General features: G+C 41.1%; 1 pseudogene; it reads right to left on the minus strand.

Annotated features, from left to right (window-relative positions):
* The window catches only part of LOC128652993 (multidrug resistance-associated protein 1-like), a 286,157-nt pseudogene that overhangs the window by 137,787 nt on the left and 129,248 nt on the right, over positions 1-19,122 (minus strand).

Raw genomic sequence — 19,122 nt, forward strand, 5'->3', positions numbered from 1 at the left:
GGAGGAATAATAGCATAGGAGAAACCATATGGTACCGTGGTGACTGTAGTTAAAGAAAATAAATTATCAGACCTGATTAAAAAACCAGGGCGGGCCGTGGACCGGACACACCGTTGGAGAAAGAAATTTATCAGGTAAACATAAATTCTGTTTTCTCCAACATAGGTGTGTCCGGTCCACGGCGTCATCCTTACTTGTGGGAACCAATACCAAAGCTTTAGGACACGGATGAAGGGAGGGAGCAAATCAGGTCACCTAAATGGAAGGCACCACGGCTTGCAAAACCTTTCTCCCAAAAATAGCCTCAGAAGAAGCAAAAGTATCAAACTTGTAAAATTTGGTAAAAGTGTGCAGTGAAGACCAAGTCGCTGCCCTACATATCTGATCAACAGAAGCCTCGTTCTTGAAGGCCCATGTGGAAGCCACAGCCCTAGTGGAATGAGCCGTGATTCTTTCGGGAGGCTGCCGTCCGGCAGTCTCGTAAGCCAATCTGATGATGCTTTTAATCCAAAAAGAGAGAGAGGTAGAAGTTGCTTTTTGACCTCTCCTTTTACCTGAATAAACAACAAACAGGGAAGATGTTTGTCTAAAATCCTTTGTAGCATCTAAATAGAATTTTAGAGCGCGAACAACATCCAAATTGTGCAACAAGCGTTCCTTCTTTGAAACTGGTTTCGGACACAGAGAAGGTACGATAATCTCCTGGTTAATGTTTTTGTTAGAAACAACTTTTGGTACGTAAAACCACCTTATCTGCATGGAACACCAGATAAGGAGGAGAACACTGCAGAGCAGATAATTCTGAAACTCTTCTAGCAGAAGAAATTGCAACTAAAAACAAAACTTTCCAAGATAATAACTTAATATCAACGGAATGTAAGGGTTCAAACGGAACCCCCTGAAGAACTGAAAGAACTAAATTGAGACTCCAAGGAGGAGTCAAAGGTTTGTAAACAGGCTTGATTCTAACCAGAGCCTGAACAAAGGCTTGAACATCTGGCACAGCTGCCAGTTTTTTGTGAAGTAACACCGACAAGGCAGAAATCTGTCCCTTCAGGGAACTTGCCGATAATCCTTTTTCCAATCCTTCTTGAAGGAAGGATAGAATCCTAGGAATCTTAACCTTGTCCCAAGGGAATCCTTTAGATTCACACCAACAGATATATTTTTTTCCAAATTTTATGGTAAATCTTTCTAGTTACAGGCTTTCTGGCCTGAACAAGAGTATCGATAACAGAATCTGAGAAACCTCGCTTCGATAAAATCAAGCGTTCAATCTCCAAGCAGTCAGCTGGAGTGAAACCAGATTCGGATGTTCGAACGGACCCTGAACAAGAAGGTCTCGTCTCAAAGGTAGCTTCCAAGGTGGAGCCGATGACATATTCACCAGATCTGCATACCAAGTCCTGCGTGGCCACGCAGGAGCTATCAAGATCACCGACGCCCTCTCCGGATTGATCCTGGCTACCAGCCTGGGGATGAGAGGAAACGGCGGGAACACATAAGCTAGTTTGAAGGTCCAAGGTGCTACTAGTGCATCCACTAGAGCCGCCTTGGGATCCCTGGATCTGGACCCGTAGCAAGGAACTTTGAAGTTCTGACGAGAGGCCATCAGATCCATGTCTGGAATGCCCCAAAGTTGAGTGACTTGGGCAAAGATTTCCGGATGGAGTTCCCACTCCCCCGGATGTAATGTCTGACGACTCAGAAAATCCGCTTCCCAATTTTCCACTCCCGGGATGTGGATAGCAGACAGGTGGCAGGAGTGAGACTCCGCCCATAGAATGATCTTGGTCACTTCTTCCATCGCTAGGGAACTCCTTGTTCCCCCCTGATGGTTGATGTACGCAACAGTCGTCATGTTGTCTGATTGAAACCGTATGAACTTGGTCCTCGCTAGCTGAGGCCAAGCCTTGAGAGCATTGAATATCGCTCTCAGTTCCAGAATATTTATCGGTAGAAGAGATTCTTCCCGAGACCAAAGACCCTGAGCTTTCAGGGATCCCCAGACCGCGCCCCAGCCCATCAGACTGGCGTCGGTCGTGACAATGACCCACTCTGGTCTGTGGAATGTCATCCCTCGTGACAGGTTGTCCAGGGACAGCCACCAACGGAGTGAGTCTCTGGTCCTCTGATTTACTTGTATCTTTGGAGACAAGTCTGTATAGTCCCCATTCCACTGACTGAGCATGCACAGTTGTAACGGTCTTAGATGAATGCGCGCAAAAGGAACTATGTCCATTGCCGCTACCATCAACCCGATCACTTCCATGCACTGAGCTACGGAAGGAAGAGGAACGGAATGAAGTATTCGACAAGAGTCCAGGAGCTTTGTCTTTCTGGCCTCTGTTAGAAAAATCCTCATTTCTGAGGAGTCTATAATTGTTCCCAAGAAGGGAACCCTTGTTGACGGGGATAGAGAACTCTTTTCCACGTTCACTTTCCAGCCGTGCGATCTGAGAAAGGCCAGGACGATGTCCGTGTGAGCCTTTGCTCGAGGGAGGGACGACGCTTGAATCAGAATGTCGTCCAGGTAAGGTACTACTGCAATGCCCCTTGGTCTTAGCACAGCTAGAAGGGACCCTAGTACCTTTGTGAAAATCCTTGGAGCAGTGGCTAATCCGAAAGGAAGCGCCACGAACTGGTAATGTTTGTCCAGGAAAGCAAACCTTAGGAACCGATGATGTTCCTTGTGGATAGGAATATGTAGATACGCATCCTTTAAATCCACCGTGGTCATGAATTGACCTTCCTGGATGGAAGGAAGGATAGTTCGAATGGTTTCCATCTTGAAAGATGGGACCTTGAGAAATTTGTTTAAGATCTTGAGATCTAGGATTGGTCTGAATGTTCCCTCTTTTTTGGGAACTATGAACAGATTGGAGTAGAACCCCATCCCTTGTTCTCTCAATGGAACAGGATGAATCACTCCCATTTTTAACAGGTCTTCTACGCAAAGTAAGAACGCCTGTCTTTTTATGTGGTCTGAAGACAACTGAGACCTGTGGAACCTTCCCCTTGGGGGAAGTCCCTTGAATTCCAGAAGATAACCCTGGGAGACTATTTCTAGCGCCCAAGGATCCAGAACATCTCTTGCCCAAGCCTGAGCGAAGAGAGAGAGTCTGCCCCCCACCAGATCCGGTCCCGGATCGGGGGCCGATATTTCATGCTGTCTTGGTAGCAGTGGCAGGTTTCTTTGCCTGCTTTCCCTTGTTCCAGCCTTGCATTGGTCTCCAAGCTGGCTTGGCCTGAGAAGTATTACCTTCTTGCTTAGAGGACGTAGCACCTTGGGCTGGTCCGTTTTTACGAAAGGGACGAAAATTAGGTCTATTTTTTGCCTTGAAAGGCCGATCCTGAGGAAGGGCATGGCCCTTACCCCCAGTGATATCAGAGATAATCTCTTTCAAGTCAGGACCAAACAGCGTTTTCCCCTTGAAAGGAATGTTTAGTAGCTTGTTCTTGGAAGACGCATCAGCCGACCAAGATTTCAACCAAAGCGCTCTGCGCGCCACAATAGCAAACCCAGAATTCTTAGCCGCTAACTTAGCCAATTGCAAAGAGGCGTCTAGAGTGAAAGAATTAGCCAATTTGAGAGCATTGACTCTGTCCATAATCTCCTCATAAGGAGGCGAGTCACTATCGAGCACCTTAATCAGTTCATCAAACCAGAAATATGCGGCTGTAGTGACAGGGACAATGCATGAAATGGGTTGTAGAAGGTAACCCTGCTGAACAAACATCTTTTTAAGCAAACCTTCTAATTTTTTATCCATAGGATCTTTGAAAGCACAACTATCCTCTATGGGAATAGTGGTGCGTTTGTTTAAAGTAGAAACCGCTCCCTCGACCTTGGGGACTGACTGCCATAAGTCCTTTCTGGGGTCGACCATAGGAAACAATTTTTTAAATATGGGGGGAGGGACGAAAGGAATACCGGGCCTTTCCCATTCTTTATTAACAATGTCCGCCACCCGCTTGGGTATAGGAAAAGCTTCTGGGAGCCCCGGCACCTCTAGGAACTTGTCCATTTTACATAGTTTCTCTGGGATGACCAAATTTTCACAATCATCCAGAGTGTATAATACCTCCTTAAGCAAAATGCGGAGATGTTCCAATTTAAATTTAAAAGTAATCACATCAGATTCAGCCTGCTGAGAAATATTCCCTAAATCAGTAATTTCTCCCACAGACAAAACCTCCCTGGCCCCCTCAGATTGGGTTAGGGGCCCTTCAGAGATATTAATATCAGCGTCGTCATGCTCTTCAGTAACTAAAACAGAGCATCCACGCTTACGCTGAACAGGGTTCATTTTGGCTAAAATGTTTTTGACAGAATTATCCATTACAGCCGTTAATTGTTGCATAGTAAGGAGTATTGGCGCGCTAGATGTACTAGGGGCCTCCTGAGTGGGCAAGACTCGTGTAGACGAAGGAGGGAATGATGCAGTACCATGCTTACTCCCCTCACTTGAGGAATCATCTTGGGCATCATTGTCATTATCACATAAATCACATTTATTTAAATGAATAGGAATTCTGGCTTCCCCACATTCAGAACACAGTCTATCTGGTAGTTCAGACATGTTAAACAGGCATAAACTTGATAAGAAAGTACAAAAAACGTTTTGAAATAAAACCGTTACTGTCACTTTAAATTTTAAACTGAACACACTTTATTACTGCAATTGCGAAAAAACATGAAGGAATTGTTCAAAATTCACCAAACTTTCACCACAGTGTCTTAAAGCCTTGAAAATATTGCACACCAAATTTGGAAGCTTTAACCCTTAAAATAACGGAACCGGAGCCGTTTTAAGCTTTAACCCCTTTACAGTCCCTGGTATCTGCTTTGCTGAGACCCAACCAAACCCAAGGGGAATACGATACCAAATGATGCCTTCAGAAGTCTTTTGTAAGTATCAGAGCTCCTCTCACATGCGACTGCATGCCATGCCTCTCAAAAACAAGTGCGCAACACCGGCGCGAAAATGAGACTCTGCCTATGCTTTGGGAAAGCCCCTAAAGAATAAGGTGTCTAAAACAGTGTCTGCCGATATTATTATATCAAAATACCCAGAATAAATGATTCCTCAAGGCTAAATAAGTGTTAATTCAATCGATTTAGCCCAAAAAATGTCTACAGTCTAAATAAGCCCTTGTGAAGCCCTTATTTACAATCGTAATAAACATGGCTTACCGGATCCCATAGGGAAAATGACAGCTTCCAGCATTACATCGTCTTGTTAGAATGTGTCATACCTCAAGCAGCAAAGACTGCAAACTGTTCCCCCAACTGAAGTTAATGCTCTCAACAGTCCTGTGTGGAACAGCCATGGATTTTAGTTACGGTTGCTAAAATCATTTTCCTCATACAAACAGAATTCTTCATCTCTTTTCTGTTTCTGAGTAAATAGTACGTACCAGCACTATTTGAAAATAACAAACTCTTGATTGAATAATGAAAAACTACAGTTAAACACTAAAAAACTCTAAGCCATCTCCGTGGAGATGTTGCCTGTACAACGGCAAAGAGAATGACTGGGGTAGGCGGAGCCTAGGAGGGATCATGTGACCAGCTTTGCTGGGCTCTTTGCCATTTCCTGTTGGGGAAGAGAATATCCCACAAGTAAGGATGACGCCGTGGACCGGACACACCTATGTTGGAGAAACAGATAAGATAAGATATATTACATCTAAGAAGAATGGTTGCTTCCCTTGTTTATCCTGTTCAAACTGTAACAGTATGATTAAAGGAGATACATTTACACATCCCCTTACTGGTCAGAAATTTAAAATTTACGGATTTCATACATGTAATACTACTTATGTAATTTACTTAATTAAATGTCCATATGGGATTATTTATTTGGGTGAGACGACCCAAAAAGTGAAAGACAGAATGATACAGCATAAATCAGCAATAAGACGTAAGGATAAGGAAGCCCCTGTGGCCCACCATTTTGTTGAAGCTGGTCATTCTGTCTCTCAACTTAGATTTCAGATAATTGAACATGTTGCCCCTTTAAGGAGGGGTGGTAATAGAGAGCTTTATCTCAGGAGGCGAGAAGCACATTGGATTTATAAATTAGATTCTATGTATCCAAAAGGAATGAATAGAGATATGGAATGGAATTTATTTGTATAGATATTTGCTGCCACAATGTTCTGTTTTGTTTTTAAATGTAATTACAATTGATACCACTAGGTGAAGATATAGTAGAAGTAAACTCTGTAAGGATTATGAAGGAGTTAATGAGAATGTTAAATTATTGAACCACCTGTGATTGTGTATAAAGGTGAGCATTTTGGGTATTACCTGTTATGACATGAATAAGGGCAGATAGCCCGTAACGTTCTCTTTCTTGTTCCCTCTGTGCAAGAATAAAGCTGAGTATTTGCAACTCTGGATCATGGTGCTGCTGGTAATAGTAGTGCATCTTGGGAAGAAGCCAAAAGCAAACAGCAGAAGATATTCTTGACAATTAGTGAGCACTTTAAAAAAAAAAAAAAGAATAAGTTTTACTCTCCTAACCTATAAATGTTGGTAAATAAAATGAATGGCACATACAGATCTCACAAGGAAGTTACATGATAAGACCCATAAGGGACCCCAGCACTACAACACTAAATTCAAAGTATGTGGAGGTGAGACCCAAAAGTAAATCTTAATAGCAGGTTTGATGACTCCTAGCATATATAGGCATGTTCCAAGATTTGGTAAAAAAAATATCAATGTTACGTTTTGATGTGCTCTTAATGCTATTTAAATGCAAAAGCTTTGAAGCAGTGAAACAGATAAATGTACATTAACATTCAAATCTTTAGCACTTAGAAAGAAGTAAACATGAACGCCCTTAAATAGCTCTATGGTAGGGGTGACTATCTTTGAGATTTACTTTCCCCATATATTTTTTTAGAAGGCTCAGGGGAAAAAAGGTTGGCTTCAGTTTTCAGCTAACTGGCTTTAAAAGGTCTTTTATTGGTAAGTACTACAAAAGGTGAGCCAAGATAATTACAATGAGGCTCTAAATGTAAAAAAAGGTTAGGTAACTGAACTATCAGTACAAAAAGAAGAAATAAATGTTTCTTACAAATGTATAAATGCTTGGTAAACCCTTTTGAAAGACAGTAAATTGTATTAAGAGAAATATTGTTATGTTATTTCTTACTTTCTTCTGAACAGTTCCATCTAGTTTGTTCATTTCTCCAAGAATGGCAGAAAGCAAAGACGATTTCCCAGATCCAACCTGTCCCACAACAGCAACTAATGATCTTTCAGGAATCCTTATGTTCAAACTAAAAACATGCACAAATATTAATGTACTGACTTTATATCCATGAGCTACTTTTGCATTGTATGTGTCTACTCAAATGTGTTTTCTTACTTCTGATGTTGTTATACTTTAAAAAAAAAAAACAACAGTTTTACACAATTAAGGACATTATAAGTCCTCTTAGAGTTCTGTGACCTGATAAAAAAAATATTCAGTCTGCGAGCTTATCTCTCAGTATCATGGAATCTCTCAGTGTATTGTAATAACTACAGAAGGCTCAGCTGGGACTATAAATGCACATAAACATTATATAGAATATTTCATAGGTGAGTATAGAGATTTTACACAATTGGATAAGCCTATTTCAATACACAAAAATACACAATATGAAATCCATAAATGTACAGAAAAATGCATTTTATACAGTTCTTACTTTATTACTAAAGTATGTAGAAACATAGGAACTTGTGTAAGCTTCAAAATTTATATGGCGTATATTTAATGAATAGACTACACAGAATAACAAAAGTAAAGTTTTGCTTAAACCTCACTGTAAATCAGTTGTTTTTGAAGCATTTATGATTATGCCATGTTCTCAATCGTATGTATATAACCTTTAAAAAAAACTATAATTTATATAAAAATAATAATTAACATATATTAAAAATCTAGTAGGTATGGTTAACCTATGAAACAAAACAATGATCAATATGGCTCTTACTCTTTTAAGATTGATGGGCCAGTTTTATCCCATTTGAATGAAGCATTAATAAAGGCAACTGCATGACCTGTAATTACATAAAACAGAAATATAAATAAGTGAATAATTAATAAATATAAAACACCTTCTACAAATATATCCACTTACTTCCATCAAAATTAGTTTCAATGTTTTCTGGGTTAAGTTCTTCCCCACAAAGAAAATTTTCCAGTCGACCAACAGAAACTCTTGTCTAAAAGTACAGTAAGCAAGTGAAACATTAAATAAAAAATATTGTTTTGGCTAAATATGCAAATTTACAAATGTGAAAGGGCAGTGGAAAATCCGGCAGTTTTTAATACACAGAGTTACAAGGTACTAAACTTTAATGAGCTTTAGACATATTTATAATTAATCAAGGCCTTTAAATGTGTATATTATCTGATGTCCTTTAAACTGAAGTAAACATTTTTTTAATTTGAATGTTTTAATCAGAGATGGACAACTAGAGGTCCAAAGGTCAAATGCGGTCCTCTTTGAAAAAGTAGAACTAACAAGCACCTAGATTACGAGTTTTGCGCTAAACAGGGTGCGAAAATAACTCCAAAAAAATTGCGTTATTGCACTCTCCATAGCGCTGCCATTACGAGTTACTGAAAAGCCTCCTGTGCGTACACAAAAGCCAAGGGCTGAGTTTACGTGCTTGTGCATGCTTTCCCCCATAGACGTCATTGGGGAGAGAGTGTTAGAAATAAACTAACACCTGCGATCGCTGAATGGAGATCGCCATAACGCAACCCCATTGATGCCTATGGGGAAAAGAAAGTTACGTTTAAACCCAACACCCTAAAATAAACCCCAAGTCTAAACACCCCTAATCTGCCGCCTCCAACATCGCCGACACTAATAAAACGTATTAACCCCTATTCCGCCGCTCCCTGACACTAATACAAATTATTAACCCCTATTCCGCCGCCCCCCGACAATAATAAAACTTATTAACCGCTAATCCTCCGCCCCCGACATTGCCGACACCCAAATAAACCTATTAACCCCTAAACCGCCCCCACATTGCAAAACACTATAATAAAGTATTAACCCCTAAACCTCCAGCCCCTCACATCGCAACTACTAAACTAAACCTATTAACCCCTAAACCGCTGCCCCCCACATCACACCCCCCCTAACTTTATATTAAAATTACAATATAACTATCTTAAAATAAATAAAATCTTACCTGTGAAACTATAAATTAACCTAACATAACTATTCTAATAAAATAAAAAAAACTACCAATGAAAAAATCTAAATTACAAATGTACAAAAAAAAAATAACTACAAAAAAATAAAAAAACAGAATTTATGTTTACCTGATAAATTACTTTCTCCAACGGTGTGTCCGGTCCACGGCGTCATCCTTACTTGTGGGATATTCTCTTCCCCAACAGGAAATGGCAAAGAGCCCAGCAAAGCTGGTCACATGATCCCTCCTAGGCTCCGCCTTCCCCAGTCATTCGACCGACGTAAAGGAGGAATATTTGCATAGGAGAAACATATGATACCGTGGTGACTGTAGTTAAAGAAAATAAATTATCAGACCTGATTAAAAAACCAGGGCGGGCCGTGGACCGGACACACCGTTGGAGAAAGTAATTTATCAGGTAAACATAAATTCTGTTTTCTCCAACATAGGTGTGTCCGGTCCACGGCGTCATCCTTACTTGTGGGAACCAATACCAAAGCTTTAGGACACGGATGATGGGAGGGAGCCAATCAGGTCACCTAGATGGAAGGCACCACGGCTTGCAAAACCTTTCTCCCAAAAATAGCCTCAGAAGAAGCAAAAGTATCAAATTTGTAAAATTTAGTAAAAGTGTGCAGTGAAGACCAAGTCGCTGCCTTACATATCTGATCAACAGAAGCCTCGTTCTTGAAGGCCCATGTGGAAGCCACGGCCCTAGTGGAATGAGCTGTGATTCTTTCAGGAGGCTGCCGTCCGGCAGTCTCGTAAGCCAATCTGATGATGCTTAAAGCCAAAAAGAGAGAGAGGTAGAAGTTGCTTTTTGACCTCTCCTTTTACCAGAATAAACAACAAACAAGGAAGATGTTTGTCTAAAATCCTTTGTAGCATCTAAATAAAATTTTTGAGCGCGAACAACATCCAAATTGTGCAACAAACGTTCCTTCTTTGAAACTGGATTCGGACACAAAGAAGGCACGACTATCTCCTGGTTAATGTTTTTGTTAGAAACAACTTTCGGAAGAAAACCAGGTTTAGTACGTAAAACCACCTTATCTGCATGGAACACCAGATAAGGAGGAGAACACTGCAGAGCAGATAATTCTGAAACTCTTCTAGCAGAAGAAATTGCAACCAAAAACAAAACTTTCCAAGATAATAACTTAATATCAACGGAATGTAAGGGTTCAAACGGAACCCCCTGAAGAACTGAAAGAACTAAATTGAGACTCCAAGGAGGAGTCAAGGTTTGTAAACAGGCTTGATTCTAACCAGAGCCTGAACAAAGGCTTGAACATCTGGCACAGCTGCCAGCTTTTTGTGAAGTAACACAGACAAGGCAGAAATCTGTCCCTTCAAGGAACTTGCAGATAATCCTTTCTCCAATCCTTCTTGAAGAACGGATAGAATCTTAGGAATTCTTACCTTGTCCCAAGGGAATCCTTTAGATTCACACCAACAGATATATTTTTTTCCATATTTTGTGGTAAATTTTTCTAGTTACAGGCTTTCTGGCCTGAACAAGAGTATCAATGACAGAATCTGAGAACCCTCGCTTTGATAAGATCAAGCGTTCAATCTCCAAGCAGTCAGTTGGAGTGAGACCAGATTCGGATGTTCGAACGGACCTTGAACAAGAAGGTCTCCGTCTCAAAGGTAGCTTCCATGGTGGAGCCGATGACATATTCACCAGGTCTGCATACCAAGTCCTGCGTGGCCACGCAGGAGCTATCAAGATCACCGATGCCCTCTCCTGATTGATCCTGGCTACCAGCCTGGGGATGAGAGGAAACGGCGGGAATACATAAGCTAGTTTGAAGGTCCAAGGTGCTACTAGTGCATCTACTAGAGTCGCCTTGGGATCCCTGGATCTGGACCCGTAGCAAGGAACCTTGAAGTTCTGACGAGAGGCCATCAGATCCATGTCTGGAATGCCCCACAGTTGAGTAATTTGGGCAAAGATTTCCGGATGGAGTTCCCACTCCCCCGGATGTAATGTCTGACGACTCAGAAAATCCGCTTCCCAATTTTCCACTCCTGGGATGTGGATTGCAGACAAGTGGCAGGAGTGAGTCTCCGCCCATTGAATGATTTTGGTCACTTCTTCCATCAGCCAGGGAACTCCTTGTTCCCCCCTGATGGTTGATGTAAAGCAACAGTCGTCATGTTGTCTGATTGAAACCGTATGAACTTGGCCTTTGCTAGCTGAGACCAAGCCTTGAGAGCATTGAGTATCGCTCTCAGTTCCAGAATATTTATCGGTAGAAGAGATTCTCTCCCGAGACCAAAGACCCTGAGCTTTCAGGGGTCCCCAGACCGCGCCCCAGCCATCAGACTGGCGTCGGTCGTGACAATGACCCACTCTGGTCTGCGGAAGCTCATCCCCTGTGACAGGTTGTCCAGGGACAGCCACCAACGGAGTGAATCTCTGGTCCTCTGATTTACTTGTATCGTCGGAGACAAGTCTGTATAGTCCCCATTCCACTGACTGAGCATGCACAGTTGTAATGGTCTTAGATGAATGCGCGCAAAAAGGAACTATGTCCATTGTCGCTACCATCAAACCTATTACTTCCATCAGAATGTCGTCCAAGTAAGGTACTACTGCAATGCCCCTTGGTCTTAGCACCGCTAGAAGGGACCCTAGTACCTTTGTGAAAATCCTTGGAGCAGTGGCTAATCCGAACGGAAGTGCCACGAACTGGTAATGCTTGTCCAGGAATGCGAACCTTAGGAACCGATGATGTTCCTTGTGGATAGGAAATATGTAGATACGCATCCTTTAAATCCACCGTGGTCATGAATTGACCTTCCTGGATGGAAGGAAGAATTGTTCGAATGGTTTCCATTTTGAACGATGGAACCTTGAGAAACTTGTTTAGGATCTTGAGATCTAAGATTGGTCTGAACGTTCCCTCTTTTTTGGGAACTACGAACAGATTGGAGTAGAACCCCATCCCTTGTTCTCCTAATGGAACAGGATGAATCACTCCCATTTTTTAACAGGTCTTCTACACAATGTAAGAATGCCTGTTATTTTTTATGTGGTCTGAAGACAATTGAGACCTGTGGAACCTCCCCCTTGGGGGAAGCCCCTTGAATTCCAGAAGATAACCTTGGAGACTATTTCTAGCGCCCAAGGATCCAGAACATCTCTTGCCCAAGCCTGAGCGAAGAGAGAGAGTCTGCCCCCCACCAGATCCGGTCCCGGATCGGGGGCCAACATCTCATGCTGTCTTGGTAGCAGTGGCAGGGTTTCTTGGCCTGCCTTTCCCTTGTTCCAGCCTTGCATTGGTCTCCAGGCTGGCTTGGCTTGAGAAGTATTACCCTCTTGCTTAGAGGACGTAGCACTTGGGGCTGGTCCGTTTCTACGAAAGGGATGAAAATTAGGTTTATTTTTGGCCTTGAAAGACCTATCCTGAGGAAGGGCGTGGCCCTTGCCCCCAGTGATATCAGAGATAATCTCTTTCAAGTCAGGGCCAAACAGCGTTTTTCCCCTTGAAAGGAATGTTAAGCAATTTGTTCTTGGAAGACGCATCCGCTGACCAAGATTTTAACCAAAGCGCTCTGCGCGCCACAATAGCAAAACCCAGAATTTTTTCGCCGCTATACCTAGCCAATTGCAAAGTGGCGTCTAGGGTGAAAGAATTAGCCAATTTGAGAGCACGGATTCTGTCCAAAATCTCCTCATAAGAAGGAGAATTACTAGTGATCGCCTTTTCTAGCTCATCGAACCAGAAACACGCGGCTGTAGTGACAGGGACAATGCATGAAATTGGTTGTAGAAGGTAACCTTGCTGAACAAACATCTTTTTAAGCAAACCTTCTAATTTTTTATCCATAGGATCTTTGAAAGCACAACTATCTTCTATGGTATAGTGGTGCGTTTGTTTAGAGTAGATAACCGCCCCCTCGGACCTTGGGGACTGTCTGCCATAAGTCCTTTCTGGGGGTCGACCATAGGAAACAATTTTTTAAATATGGGGGGAGGGACGAAAGGTATACCGGGCCTTTCCCATTCTTTATTACAATGTCCGCCACCCGCTTGGGTATAGGAAAAGCTTCGGGGGGGCCCCGGGACCTCTAGGAACTTGTCCATTTTACCTAGTTTCTCTGGGATGACCAAATTCTCACAATCATCCAGAGTGGATAACACCTCCTTAAGCAGAGCGCGGAGATGTTCCAACTTAAATTTAAATGTAATCACATCAGGTTCAGCTTGTTGAGAAATTTTCCCTGAATCTGAAATTTCTCCCTCAGACAAAACCTCCCTGGCCCCCTCAGACTGGTGTAGGGGCCCTTCAGAAACAATATCATCAGCGTCCTCATGCTCTTCAGTATTTTCTAAAACAGAGCAGTCGCGCTTTCGCTGATAAGTGGGCATTTTGGCTAAAATGTTTTTGATAGAATTATCCATTACAGCCGTTAATTGTTGCATAGTAAGGAGTATTGGCGCGCTAGATGTACTAGGGGCCTCCTGTGTGGGCAAGACTGGTGTAGACGAAGGAGGGGATGATGCAGTACCATGCTTACTCCCCTCACTTGAGGAATCATCTTGGGCATCATTTTCTCTAAATTTTTGTGGTCACATAAATCACATCTATTTAAATGAGAAGGAACCTTGGCTTCCCCACATTCAGAACACAGTCTATCTGGCAGTTCAGACATGTTAAACAGGCATAAACTTGATAACAAGTACAAAAAACGTTTTAAAATAAAACCTGTTACTGTCACTTTAAATTTTAAACTGAACACACTTTATTACTGCAATTGCGAAAAAGTATGAAGGAATTGTTCAAATTTCACCACAGTGTCTTAAAGCCTTAAAAGTATTGCACACCAAATTTGGAAGCTTTAACCCTTAAAATAACGGAACCGGAGCCTTTTTATATTTAACCCCTTTACAGTCCCTGGTATCTGCTTTGCTGAGACCCAACCAAGCCCAAAGGGGAATACGATACCAAATGACGCCTTCAGAAAGTCTTTTCTATGTATCAGAGCTCCTCACACATGCATCTGCATGTCATGCTTCTCAAAAACAAGTGCGCAATACAGGCGCGAAAATGAGGACTCTGCCTATGATTAGGGAAAGCCCCTAGAGAATAAGGTGTCCAATACAGTGCCTGCCGGTTATTTTACAAAATTCCCAAGATTAAAATAATTCCTCAAGGCTATGGGAGTATAAAATATGTTTATATATAAATCGATTTAGCCCAGAAAATGTCTACAGTCCTTAAAAAGCCCTTGTGAAGCCCTTATTTACTGTCTGTAATAAAATGGCTTACCGGATCCCATAGGGAAAATGACAGCTTCCAGCATTACATTCGTCTTGTTAGAATGTGTCATACCTCAAGCAGCAAAAGTCTGCTCACTGTTCCCCCAACTGAAGTTAATTCCTCTCAACAGTCCTGTGTGGGAACAGCCATCGATTTTAGTAACGGTTGCTAAAATCATTTTCCTCTTACAAACAGAAATCTTCATCTCTTTTCTGTTTCAGAGTAAATAGTACATACCAGCACTATTTTAAAATAACAAACTCTTGATTGAATAATAAAAACTACAGTTAAACACTAAAAAACTCTAAGCCATCTCCGTGGAGATGTTGCCTGTACAACGGCAAAGAGAATGACTGGGGAAGGCGGAGCCTAGGAGGATCATGTGACCAGCTTTGCTGGGCTCTTTGCCATTTCCTGTTGGGGGAAGAGAATATCCCACAAGTAAGGATGACGCCGTGGACCGGACACACCTATGTTGGAGAAAATAAGATTACAAAAAATAATAAAAGAAAAATATCAAAAATAAAACAAAATTACACCTAATCTAATAGCCTATAAAAATAAAAAAGCCCCCCAAAATAACACAGCCTAACCTACAATAAACTACCAGTAGCCCTTAAAAGGGCTGATTCCCCCCCCCCTAAAAGTAACCCCCCCCACCCAAAATAAAAAACCTAACTCTAATAAATCCAAAGCTACCCATTGCCACTAAAGGGGCATTTGTATGGGCATTGCCCTAAAAAGGGCATTCCGCTCTTTTAACTGCCCAAAACCCTAATCTAAAAAAAAAAAAAAAACACCCAAAAAACACTAACCTGAAAAAAAAATATATACTCACGGTTCCTGAAGTCCGGACATCCATCTTCATACAGGTGGTGAGAAGTCTTCATCCAGGCGGCGACACCTTCATCCATCTCGGGGACGTCTTCTATCTTCATCCTGGCGGCGTGGAGCGGAGCTATTCTGGACGGCGAAGACATCCTGTGCGGAGCGTCCTCTTCATATGGTCACCGCCATACACTGAAGTTGAATGCAAGGTAGCCATTTTAAAATGGCGTACCTTGCATTCCTATTGGCCGATTTGATTCTTTAAATTCAATCAGCCAATAGTATGAGAGTTTCTGAAATCCTATTGGCTGTTCAATAGGTTAATTATAGTTTTAAACTTAGTTGTTTTTTTATTTCACAGGCAAGTTTTTATTTAAATATAGTTATATTGTAATTTTAATTTAAAGTTAGGGGGGTGTTAGGTTTAGGGGTTAATAGTTTAATTTAGTGTTTTGCGATGGGGGGGGGCGTTTAGGGGTTAATAGGTTTAGTTTAGTAGTTATGATGTGGGGGGCTGGAAGTTTAGGGGTAATACTTTATTATAGTGTTTTTGCAATGTGGGGGAGGGGGTTTAGGGGTTAAAAGGTTTATTTAGGTTTCGGCGATGTTGGGGAGTAGCGGATTAGGGGTTAATAACTTTTCTTAGTGTCAGCGATGTCGGGGGAGAAGCTATTTTAGGGGTTTATATAGTGTCGGCGATGTCAGGTGCGGCGGATTAAGGGGTTACTAGGTTTATTTAATAGTTGTGATGTGGGTGGGCTGGAGGTTAATAAGATTAGGGGTTAATAATTTAATTAGTGTTTTGCGATGTGGGGGGTTTAGTTTAGTAGTTATGATGTGGGGGGCTGGAGGTTTAGGGGTTAATACTTTATTATAGTGTTTTGCAATGTGGGTGGCAGGGTTTAGGGGTTAAAAGGTTTATTTAGGTGTCTGGGATGTTGGGGAGTGGCAGATTAGGGGTTAATAAGTTTATATTGTGTCGGCGATGTCAGGGTATGGCGGATTAGGGGTTACTAAATTTATTTAATAGTCGCGATGTGGGTGGGCGGCAGATTAGGGGTTAATAAGTTTAATATAGTGTTTGTAATGCGGGAGAGCGGCGGTTTAAGGGTTAATAGGTAGTTTATGGGCGTTAGTGTACTTTGTAACAGTTTAGTTATGAGTTTTGTGAAACATTTTTGTTTTGCAAAATCCATAACTACTACTCTCAGATGGCGGTATAGATCGTGTAGGTATAGGCTGCAGCACAAGCATTTAGCCGGACCGTACAACCTGTAATACGGCGCTATGGAAAATCCCCGCACTCAACGTAAATTTTTTTTGAGTGCGGAGATGAATGTTGTGTTACAGGCTAAAATGTTTGCGGTATAGCTATACCGCAGCAACTCATAATATGCGTCCCTAGGCCATTCCAGCGTAATGGCCAATTTTTCGGCGTTAATAGCCGTACCCGCAAAACCCGTAATCTAGCCGAAGGTTTCTAAAATATCAATCTGTGACCCCCAGTGAGTTACTCATCAGTCAAGATGTTTTCAACTGTCACGTGACCAGAGATGAGGCCGCATGATATAGAATCATATTCTGCTTCAATAATTAATCGTTAACACACTTTGAATAAATCACACGTACAGCAGATCAGCTACATTATGGCTGAGAACATGTAGTTTACCAAAATCAACTGTTAAATTGTTTATTATTTAAACATTAGATACACTTGTGAAAAAAACTTAAGATATGTAATAGTCTTTTAAATAGTGTAGGAATAGGTTTGAAATATAGATAAGACAAATAATTATATTTGTATTTCAGAAATTCAGATATTCTATTTCACATTCTCCAGCTTGATGAACACATTAAAATAACCAAAACGATTTACCTGAACGACTGAAGAGATCACCGTGGGTAAATCAAAGAGTGGCAGCCGTAATATATTAAATAGAGATATAGTGGTAAAAACTTTGGATGCTGTCAGGACATTAGTGTCATCCAAGAGGAAAAATACTCCAAAAGTAGCTAAAGAAACCTGTACCAAGAGAAGGGACAAAAGTAAACGATATTGGTTTATTTTAGATTAGGAGCAGTCAGGTAAATGGGGCAATTTGTTGTCCCACAACACCACACACACACACACATTAGTAAATGGCAACTATTGCTCAATAGAACTAGTAATTAGTCTTGGATTAGAAAGCGGTTTGGACTGTGGATATTTGCTGTGTTCTATAGAATTAAATCAATTACATCAAGGTTCATATTGTTAAAATTAAATGCACAGTGTACTGTAAAATTGTGTTTCCAATGACTTACTATAAAAGCTGCAGAGTAAAAAAAAGATATGAGAAATTGATTATTTAGGGTTATTTTTGAATATATTAAATAGATGGTTTTGGTCTTTGAAACCACAACCCATTAAAATAGGTTGTGCTTGCAGGGAAATCAGGTCTCATTATTTTATCCCTTTCAATACACACAAACATGCTTTTTTATAGTATCTCTGTTTGTATACCAAAGTTCAATACTTAGAGAGAACAATTTAAAATTGTATTTCTTATCTCTTCTAACTCTCAACTGGGAGTGTATTTCTTTGCTGGCTATGCTTACACAACTTTTGCTATAGCCTATACTTAAGTATAGACACTTTCAGTATAGGTAGGGATACCATAGGCAAAATCAACTATTTCAAATGCCAAAATAAAAGTAAAGGAGCTATTTGCACACTTCAGCAGGTAAAATGGGAGAAAATGAAAATATAAGAGTATACTGTCCCTTTAAATGTAGATTGATTTCATTGGTGCATACCTTTCATCTACATAGGATGCAATAACTAGACAAACAGCATGAGTGCTGCAAAGAGTTAATTACAATGGGATACATGTAGGCAGTTCAGTGTAATATAAATGAGATGCCTGAGGAAACAGCGTATGAGCCGAGAAACGCGTTGCATTTACAGGGGGCTTGACTGTATGCCCCTAGTTCACTCCTTTGTATATGTATTTTAATTTGTTTTTAATAAATAGTATTTTTTAATTTGTAAAAATACTCTTGTGAGTGATTTTACCTGCCTGCACCTGCTTGGAGTGGAACCTAACACACAGAAGTCTGCCACTTTTGGATATTGCATCCTAAGGAAAAGTCCCTTGGTGGTGAGCTGACACACCTTACCATAATATGCCAGCTTGCTCCTACTAGCACATAAGTGTGCTCATCTAACATTTAATGACTGATATCCTCTGTGGGTGAGCTGTCACACCTGATAAAATCTGCAGCCTGTCCCTACAAGCACATAGGTGTGCTCCAGAGCCTTGTGAGTACCCATTTGGCTTTTTTCTGTGGCTTTGTGCTTATTTGATATCACTACACATGAGGCGGCCCCTTTGTTTTGTCTTTTATATAGTATCTCTGGACCATTGTTGGGAAGAAAGATACACTTTTTAATCTGAAATTGAACTTTCCTTTAATATGCCAAATTGCTGGCAATTCTAATTGTATTTATATGCTCATATATCATTGAGGTTGTTACTAGCTATTTATTAGCACTCACCCTTTTGTTGTGTAGATATAAATGAATAACCAGTTTTACATGGATTAAAAAAAGTTGGTGGCCTAGATTTAGAGTTTGGCGGTAGCCGTGAAAACCAGCGTTAGAGGCTCCTAACGCTGGTTTTAGGCTACCGCCGGTATTTAGAGTCATTCAAAAAAGGGTCTAACGCTCACTTTTCAGCCGCGACTTTTCCATACCACAGATCCCCTTACGTAAATTGCGTATCCTATCTTTTCAATGGGATCTTTCTAACTCCGGTATTTAGA

This window comes from Bombina bombina, chromosome 3, assembly GCF_027579735.1.
Source record: "Bombina bombina isolate aBomBom1 chromosome 3, aBomBom1.pri, whole genome shotgun sequence".
Classification (NCBI taxonomy): domain Eukaryota; kingdom Metazoa; phylum Chordata; class Amphibia; order Anura; family Bombinatoridae; genus Bombina; species Bombina bombina.